This window comes from Osmerus mordax, chromosome 25 (genome assembly GCF_038355195.1).
Source record: "Osmerus mordax isolate fOsmMor3 chromosome 25, fOsmMor3.pri, whole genome shotgun sequence".
In the NCBI taxonomy this organism is placed as follows: domain Eukaryota; kingdom Metazoa; phylum Chordata; class Actinopteri; order Osmeriformes; family Osmeridae; genus Osmerus; species Osmerus mordax.
Genome location: NC_090074.1, coordinates 9,617,685 through 9,627,703, shown reverse-complemented (window position 1 = coordinate 9,627,703; position 10,019 = coordinate 9,617,685). Strand labels below are relative to the sequence as shown.

The following is a 10,019-nucleotide window of genomic DNA, read 5'->3' as shown; positions in this document are numbered from 1 at the left end:
CTGGAATTACAGTCTGCATCCAGGGTACCAGAGCCGGGCTGAGTTCTTCTCTAATGGGACATTGCGTCTGGATCAGGCTGAGAGGAGAGACACAGGGAGATACCAGCTGAAAACCTACAAGACCTCTGGATGTCTGCTGTGGGACCTCAGCCTGGACCTGAAGACTCAAGGTAGGAAAATAGAGACCCAGGGTAGACAGGTAGAGACACTGGGTAAGCAGGTATAGACTCAGAATAGAAAGATTGAGACTCAGGGTAGAAAGGTAAGGATTCAGGTTAGGCAAGTGGGGACTCCCTTTCAGACGAAAACCAATCTAGACTTGTCCTGCTGGTTTTGGAAAAAGGTTTCATCAGTGTAGAAACGGATGTAAAGCTGATGTTCGAGTACTGTGTGTGTGTCTGTGTCTTGCATTGGTGTGTATGTGTGTGTGTCAGTCCCCGTGTCTGAGCCAGTCCTGTCTCTCATCTGTCTGTCTGGAGGAGAGACTCAGGTCACATGCTCTTCAGAGGGAGAACCTGTGGAGTACCGCTGGAGTCTGGACAGCCAATCAGTAGCCTATCCGCCAATTAGTATCTCCAACCAATCTCATCACAACACCACCATCACCTTGCCGGGCCATATGACAGGAAATCTGACCTGTGAAGTTCTGAATGACGTCAGTGCCAACATTAACACAATCCACCTCTCCACCTGCTCAGGTACGATGTACTTACGTATTCATACGCACTCGGGGGAATTTGAACCTGTGACCTTTTGATCTGCAGTCAAATAATCTACCACTGAGCGCTACCCATCCACAATTGCGTACCCTATGCACCACCATGGTCACATTCTGATCACCATTTACTTCCAATGTAGTGACTGAGTTAGCCAGGGAACCAGATGAATCTGCAAGCTCATGTTTTATTTGCTAAGGTAGATATATCTGGCCAACGTCCCATTCGCACAGATTTCTCTTGCCGACCAGAATATGGTTGGACCAATCAAAACCATTTGAAAACCAAGTGTTCAATACGATCGTGCACAGAGGAGCGACGTTGAGACATTTTTAGTCAGCTCTCTCTCTCCATCCCCTCCCCCCATCTTTCTCAACCCACTTCCAACTCTCTCTACCCTCCCATGTCCCTCTATCCACCCCATCTGTATACCCCGTCCCCCCATCTTTCTCAACCCACTTCCAACTCTCTCTACCCTCCCATCTCCCTCTATCCACCCCATCTCTATACCCCCTCCCCCCGTCTTTCTTTACCTTCCCACCTCCATCTACCCCCCCCAACTTTCTCTATGTACCCCATCTCTATACCCTTCCCCACAATCTTTCTCTACCGTCCCATTGCTATCCATCTTCACCAACCTCCATATCCTCACCCCCCCCCCCCCCCCCACCATCTCTTTCTGTCTAGTGGTCTCTGAGCGGCTCCTGTATGTGGTGTTGATCAAGGGAGTGGCTGTGATGGCCGTCATCCTCCTCCTCCTCGTCTCGCTGTGTGTTTGGCTGAGTCAAACCTCCAGGCCCCGCCCCTCCGGTACAGGTGAGGAGGCCACACCTCTCTCTGGTCGTAGGACTCACACCCGGGGTTTACTGTTCCAAAGAAATGCCGTAACTCTCTGCGCTAAAGCCTGGCAGGCATTGTGGTGTAAGGCAGGATGGGCCCCAAACCATCTCTGTCACATTCACTGGGGTAGAGTCGTCTCATGGGGTGTTCTGATGGAAGAGTTGGTACATTCGAGGGGTAGAACTGATCACATTGTGTTTCCATTTAAACTCAGTGGGCATCCACCTTCTACCGTGACACTGGTTACACAAACTGCCTATTATCTTCCAGCTCTTCAGTCAGCTGACCCTTATACTTCCTGGTCTTTGATCATCTGATTATCCTACTTCCTGGTCTTTCATCAGCTGACTCTCTTACTTCCTGGTATTTTATCTGCTGACTCTTCATGTGTGTCCTCAGGAGATGTTGATGGGGGGGTGGACCTTGATGACATCATCTATGTAGAGGTGGTGAAGGGCTGTAAGACAGACGGAGGTCAGGCTCCACCTCCTTTTGACAAAGTCGTCTACGGCCAAATCAGGACGAACCAAATGGAACGAGAGAGCTGAGATGAGGGGCATGTCAGCTCTTGATAGTAGCTATCGAACCAAGCATTGTAGTCGACATGGTTATAGATCTAGACATAGTGGTTATGGAACTAGACATAATGGTTATAGAGCTAGACATACTTGTTATAGATCTTTTTTTGTGCTATTTCATATTAGGTTTAAATAAGTACATTTGGTACCTTCTTGTTTACATTGCTCTTTGTTTTCTATAGCTTTTATGTTTCTTTTTTAAGAGTTTTATGTGTATCTAAAATACTGTATATTCGTGTTTGCACTGATCTAGTTTTGACAAAGTTTAAGTGAAACATATGTCTGCATTGCTGAGGAAGTCTGGGACTCAATCGTTTTGCCCGTAACTCTGCTGATGTGCATCTGACAATAAACCCAAACTGGACAATGAGAAAACAAGTTCTCATGCTTTTTTCTGTTACTGTATTGAGAGAAAGCATTCAAAAATTAAGAGATGGAATTTGCATGTAAGCTACATCTTGCTTTAAATACCAAGGCCCTCTAGTAAATTGTGTATGGCCTCTCACAGGGTGTGTATGGATTCCTAAGGTGTGTATGGACTGTTATATGGTGTGTTTCATGTATAAGTGTAAGACCAGTGGACTTTAATTAACTACACTGAACTCTCTAACTCTATACAACCATGACACTGTTTAACATCCAGCCTTTGAGTTTCATGCACAGTCTATCTTAGGTGTCACAAAACACTACATTTGCACATTATCTGAACAGGAAACAGCTAAAGCAGCTCTCTGTGTCGAGAAAGGAAGTGTCAGTGGGCCTGCGTTGAGGGATGGAAATAGCCTTCTGTTTTGTATTGAGCATCCGGAAACATGAACCCTTTTGGTTTCAGGCTCATGTTTGAAGTTTATTTGCCATTTGTAACAAGCATAAAGGTACGTTGAAATTCTTGTGATTTTTATTTATTTATTAATAATTACAAACATTTCCCTGACTCCCTTGACATGCATATGGAATAAGTGTACAGTCAATTAGCAAGCGACCATAAACAGTTGGATCTCATGTAAGGCCCTGGTGTGGGTTTCCAAATGGTGCATCTTCCAGGTATCATCTGGACAAGGAACACTTGTCATCATGAAGGCTTCTTTATCCACCTGAGGTGCAGCATATCATTCACATCCACTACAGTGGACATTGGTCTGGGCTAATAACTTTGCAACCACACTGACCTTTGTGTGTATTTATTTTTCCCACTTGAGAAAACATCCTGGGCTTTCCTATGATGTCACGAATGTTGACAACCACAGAAATTGCAGTGTAATTATAGGAGTTCATTTATAAATGCAGAGCAATGACAAATCAGAAAATTGTGTTGTGACATCGTTTCACTTTATATGTTATTGGCAAACCACTCAAGTTCTGTAAAAGTAAACATTTGAAGTAAAACAAAAACAAATTTTCTATGGGTGTTTGAAACATGTCAAGAGTCTGGTTAGTTTTCTAAATGCAGGTGACATTGCTGCAGTCTCAGTCTTCTGCAGGTGCTGCAGTCTATGCATCTGATGCAGCCCTCTCTCACAAGACCCCAAATAACTCAACAAATCTCACATCTGTCAGGCATGAATACAGTCAAATTAGTGAAAGAAAAATCTGGAAATCAAGGAAAACGATTCATGTGATAAAGAAAAATACACACAAACACCTAAACAAATATCTGTTTTTCAATGCTGTTCTTTGGCCAGCATTGGCACACTTGGTATATAAATGACAGACTACTTGCAGCCCATGTCTATAAATATCAAAGACCCTTTCATCTTAGTTTGTACACTGCCCCACAAAAGCAGCACTCCAGAAACAGCTTCCAGTAATAGTGCTTTTTGAGGTGAGTTCAGAAATATTACTTCACCAGAAAATCTGTGTAAATCTTACAATTGTCATTATTGCACTACCCTGCAACCCTTTACCATCAGGAGATGTTACTCTCACAGAATAACATCAGAAGATGCAGAAAATGCTATTGTTACGAACTGCTATTGTGATGAACTATTGACTGTCATACAAAGCGGACAAAGGCTTTCAGAGTCCCTCAGCACTGGCTATCTCTTGAAGACCTTCTAGAAGATGTTCAAAATGAGGCTGACATTTTGTTTGTGTGTCCGTGTGTGTTCACACTGAGTCTCACATGAATAAGGAACCACCCTTTAGAAACCAACGCCTATGCCACCGAGCTCATCGTACACGAAGACAGAACGATCTACTGGGCGGTTGATGTTCCACTAGGAGTCTTCTGGTTCAGGCAGAACAAATGGATCTTATTCTGGTTGTGTTCCTGGTGGTCTTCAGCGCTACACAGGGTAAGATACATGGCAGGCTGTACCTCGGCAGGGTGAGGTGGAGAACACTCCGTAACAACAACACACCCAAAGACGGAGGACGGGACCTTCTGTTGCCCTCCATTGCTCGCTCTTTTAAGCGGGGAAATTTGTTCACGCCGCTTATAGATATTGGGGCTATGAAACGCACATTCGAGATCACTTAAGTTCAATGTGTGTTTTAACACACATATTATAGGTAGTGTACGACTACTACACTGGTATTCCTACCAATTGGGGATACATTTAATTAATTGTTACTGAGGTTATAACTGTTTTTTGGGTACAGTGTCTGTGATGTCTGATGTGAGTACTGATAGGTAGATTTTAGTTGTCAAATAGGAAGTTATTTAATCATTTAATTTTTTCTAACAGGTTCCAGAACCTGTAATCTTTCTGACACTGTTGGAACTGTGAAGTGTTCTGGAACTTTAGGAGAGCCATTCTTCCTTCAGCTGACCTTGGACACAACTGGAAAAGAGATTATACTGTTTAAATTCAACAATGGCAAACACAAGGTCTTTCAATTTAAACATAATGTGTCTAAAGTCTGGCATCCAGACTACATGAATCGGACTAAGTTCTTCAACAATGGTACCTTCTGGCTGGACTCAGCAGTGAGGACAGACAGAGGTTTGTACCAATTTGAGGTCTTCAATTCAGACGGATTTTTTTTTCAGAACGTGAACATGACACTTAACATCCAAGGTAAGTTAAGGTATTACAGTTTCATTCGATTGCTTACACGCATTGGTCGAAACTGAAGTCACATTTTCAAACCTTTACCCAGTCTGCATTAGCAACATGCAAACAGTTACGTAATGTCTGATAGAAATAAATATATCACTTTTTCACTTTGACTCTAAAAGTCTATACAAGAATGAAATAAAAATGCAGCATTTGCTTCAGTATCCTTTACACGTGTTTTCCATTCTTTGTATACAGTACTGTAATATACATATGAAAATTACAAAGTTGAAACCCACACAAATGATCAATGATATTTCAATTTCAATTAAGTACTGTAAGTACAAAAAACAACAAGTATAGAGTAATCCGAGATACCGCAAAGACTGTGGCTTGAGATACCGCAAAGACTGTGGCTAATGTGTTTTGGATTCCCGTAAAGACAGCGGCCTGTGTTTTTGTTGTTACATTTTTATTTACAGTATTTTACAATCGCTATTTGTTTCCTAAACTCTGTGTTGGCTATACAATTAACACATTTCTTGTTGCTTTGACACAAAATGCATAGAATAAACACAAATTTTAAATTCTTGAACTTCTTTTACACACAAGCTCAACCAAGACCAAAACAATCAATTTTTACTGCCCAATTTACCAATGCTTTCACACTGTATGTCAGAACAGATAACATCATGTTCAAAACTTGATAAAGTCAAATTGAACTGCTGTTCATATTGTGAATTGAAACACAAATACTGTACATCCCCTGTATTTTATTCTATTGCTATCACAGCTGTCTCCCAACTAGGAAAAACTCAGGTGTTCAGGGTTCTTTCAGTCACATCAGGGCCGGTCCTTCCTACAGGCGACATAGGCAGCCGCCTAGGGCGGCATGAAGAGGGGGGCGGCATTTTCCCAAGTGCATCCATTAATTAACCCTCCCGCACAACCAGCAGAGGGCGCCAACTGCCCCACGTCATATCTCCGTGCGTTTGGGGGGGGCGGCCCGGGGGGCGGCGGCGTCACTACGATTTGCGCTCCCGGAGGGGGGGAGGGGGGGGGGAGGTTCTGTTGATACATTTCGCCTAGGGCGCCAGATGTGCTAGGACCGGTTCTGAGTCACATGACCATATGGTATATATAAAGAGGACCTCTTTGGGATGATCATGTAAGGAGAAAGAACAATATAGAGCAACACAAAGACAGTAAGAATATGTAATGCCTGCATGAGGGAGAGGAAGACAAGTACCAGGACAAGGGAGAGGAGTTAGAATGTGTGGTGGTGCTCAGAGAAGGGCCAGAGCTTGGGTAACTATTTCATAGTTAGGGTAACTATGAAATACTGTAAATGGCAGCTATATTGCATATTTCTTGCAGTTATGTCCTGTTGCAAATGAAGCCTTTACTGCAGCAATTATGTTTCTGTCTTCTTTTTTTCAATACAGTAACTGTACATTCTATAAAGCTACTCTGAGATGGATCATTCATTTTTTGTTGTCTGAATTTCTGCAGCAAAAGAAACTAAATGTATCCATTTACTAAAACCCAACAAAACAAAAATGTAAAGAGGCTTCAAAAGAAACTGTATTGCAAAACACAATCTATGATCCATATACCGTGAGACCTGACACATATATATAATAATACAGTTTCTGTAATTCCATCTGATGTAGTGTTTTTTATGACATTGTGCTATGATTGACTAAATGTTCCTGTTGAAAGAGAACGTGTGTTAGTGTTTTGGTAGACATGGTGTATTGTTTAGTGTATTTTTGTGTTACGATAATTAGTCTTTGAGTTTAGTTTACAATGTGTGATTTTGAGCTTGAAATTAGTAACAGTTTTGCCAATTGTGTGTGGTAGGTGTGTTGGTGCGTTAAGAGTTTAGGAAACTTGTTAGAAGTATTGAAAAAATTGTCATAGCGATTGTAAAAAACTGTATATTGGGAAACCACAAAGACTGTGGCTCGAGGTATCGCAAAGACTGCGGCCTGTGTTCAGAAGGGTTTTATTACTTTTATTACTTGTATTATTGTTTTTATTGATTTTATGTAAAGCACATTGAGCTACAATTCTTGTATGAAATGTTCTTATTATTACAGTCTTTTCCACGGCTATGACAATTTTGTTTGTGACATTCGTGTCACAAATGCCACACGTGACATTCGTTCACGTGTGGCATTTTACCGTACAATGTCTAAAAAGGGCAATTACAGTAAGCAATTGGAAATACTGTAAGCACTTGAGTGCTAGTACACCTAACACCTGTGTTTGATCCATTCGTTCACATGTGTGGCATTTTACAAAGCAGTATCTTGAAAAGGCAATGACAATCTTCAATTTCTGTGTCTAATGTAGAAAAGTGTGTTTAGTGATTTGCAAAACACTGTGTGTAGTATTGTGAGGATGAGAATGTGCTTAGGAAACTTGTTAAAAGTATTGAAAAATAGTTACAGCGATTGTAAAATTCTGTTATCACTCATGCTGCACAGTAGGCTACTGTGATGGTTCTACTGAGGTAGATGGTTCTACTGAGAGGAGTCAGGTGGCTGAGCGGTGAGGGAATCGGGCTAGTAATCCGAAGGTTAGTAATTCGTAATTCGATTCTCGGTCATGCCAGCTGACATTGTGTCCTTGGGCAAGGCACTTCTCCCTACTTGCCTCGGGGGAATGTCCCTGTACTTACTGTAAGTCGCTCTGGATAAGAGCGTCTGCTAAATGACTAAATGTACTGTAGTTCTCCCTCTCTCCTGCATTTTGCCATAATGTGGCCCTAATCTCATCAGAGACCTCGTTCTTGGTCTTTCACTCTCTTGTCCTCCACGCATTCTCCTTTTCCCTGCCTCTTCTTTCCCCACCAACCTGTCTTCATTGATCCATGTTTCCAAACTTCCAAATCAGTCCAAAGCCGTTCCTTTTGTCTGTTTGGTTATGAGACTAAAAACTGTCAAAATATCGCTGAAATTCCAATCAGCTTTGTAGTATGTATGATTATATATTCTGCTAATACAATATGAAGTTTTATACATATTTCAATATGGTTACTGCAGAAATGCACAACATTTGCCATAATTCGGGTTTGAACGTGTTTAAAAAAAGTTTTGGTAGAACATAGTGTTTTGCAGGTGGTACAGTATAAATGAGAAAAGAGTTCATGGATTTTGGAGAATGTGGTAATTGACAGTGGCGTAATTGAATGCATTTTGTGTGAAAGCAATGAAAAATGATTCACAGTTTGGTCCACATACACTTTTGTTTTGCTGACTGTGTGAAGAGTTTTGAAAATATGGCTTCAGTTTTGACCAATGTATCGAAGCGATCAAAAAAAACGGAATTTGTATTTTTTCCTTTTTGTGTTAGGAAGGTTTACTTCTATGGATTCTACTGTGTTTTTAACTTCTGTCTAAATCCCCCCTCCGCCGTGGTTTTCTACGTGGGCATGTGTGTTTGTGTGCTGAAATATGTGTGTATGCATGTGAGTGGTGAATGTCTGTCATTTGTATGTGTGTGTGTGTGTGTTTGTGCTTATGTGTGTGTGTGTGTGTGTGTGTCAGTCCCCGTGTCTGAGCCAGTCCTGTCTCTCATCTGTCTGTCTGGAGGAGAGACTCAGGTCACATGCTCTTCAGAGGGAGAACCTGTGGAGTACCGCTGGAGTCTGGATGGCAAATCAATGACCAACATTAGTATCTCCAACCAATCTCATCACAACACCACCATCACCTTGCAGGGTCATATGACAGGAAATCTGACCTGTGAAGTTCTGAATGACGTCAGTACCAACATTAACAGAATCCAGCTTTCTGCCTGCTCAGGTATGGTCGAGACAGAACCACAGAAGAAGAAGTTAAGAATCAGAGCTTACAAGCTTACTACAATATTTACTTTCCATGAAAAATCAATGCAGCCAAAATATTCCTGTGTTTTCTCTCGTCATCTCTCAGTCCCATCCCAGTTCACCTACATAGCTTTGACTGTGTCTGTCAAAGTGGCGACCCTCCTCCTTCTCCTCTTCTCTACGTTTCTGGGCGTCAGACACCTTCTAAAGAAGACCAGGTCCCAACCTGTCCACTCAGGTGAACTACAGGAGCCTTCTCTTTCTTTGATCGTATCCTAACCCTGTCCGAGCCATATCCATGTCCTACATGTAACCCTGTCCTAGATCTAACCCTGTCCTAACCCTAAGGTGGAGGAGTAGAGGAAGTGATCTGCACGGCAACAGACGTGATGGTGGGGAGGAGAAAGGAGAGAGCCACACCCTCTCCTGTTCCTCAGGAGGTGGACTACGGACGGGTCGAGATGACCGTCGCTCTGTAGAGAGACGCATGTGGAGGAGGGAAGAGGAGAAGGAGGAGGAGGAGGAGAGGAGGGGGAGGAAAGGGTGGGGAGGAGATGAAGGTGTGGAGCAGGTTATGGTGTCTCCACCCTGCAGGCAGACCAGTGCCTCTCCTGACCAGACGAGTTGCACACAGATCGACTGAATTTGTGAAAAAATACATTCAAATACAAGTATTCATTCATGACTGTAATTTGTCCTGTACTGTCATTCATTCATTACTGTAATTAATTACTTACTAACATTCATTCAGTACTGTAATTTCTTTATTACTGTAATTCATTAATTGCTGTCATCCATTCCTTTGTGCCATTCCTTGTGCACCATCTAGTCCAGTAAACTGTACAGACATCATGTAATCTGTTAGTGTGTTTTTTGTATTTGTTGGGTGGGGTTTAGCTATGATGCACACACACACACACACACACACACACACACACACCCACACACACACACACACACACACACACACACAGATGCACATGCTCACCCACACATAGACATGCACGCAAACGCACACACACAGAAACACCTACACACACGTGCATGTACA

The 10,019-nt window shown here is 42.4% G+C and overlaps 1 long non-coding RNA gene across 1 annotated transcript; it reads left to right on the top strand.

Annotated features, from left to right (window-relative positions):
• The first annotated feature begins 8,790 nt into the window (after nucleotides 1-8,790).
• On the top strand, nucleotides 8,791-9,449 carry LOC136933748 (uncharacterized). The gene is made up of 3 exons (XR_010874832.1): nucleotides 8,791-8,945; nucleotides 9,075-9,206; nucleotides 9,317-9,449. It is a non-coding gene; the product is annotated as an uncharacterized lncRNA (long non-coding RNA).
• The last annotated feature ends 570 nt before the right edge of the window (nucleotides 9,450-10,019 follow it).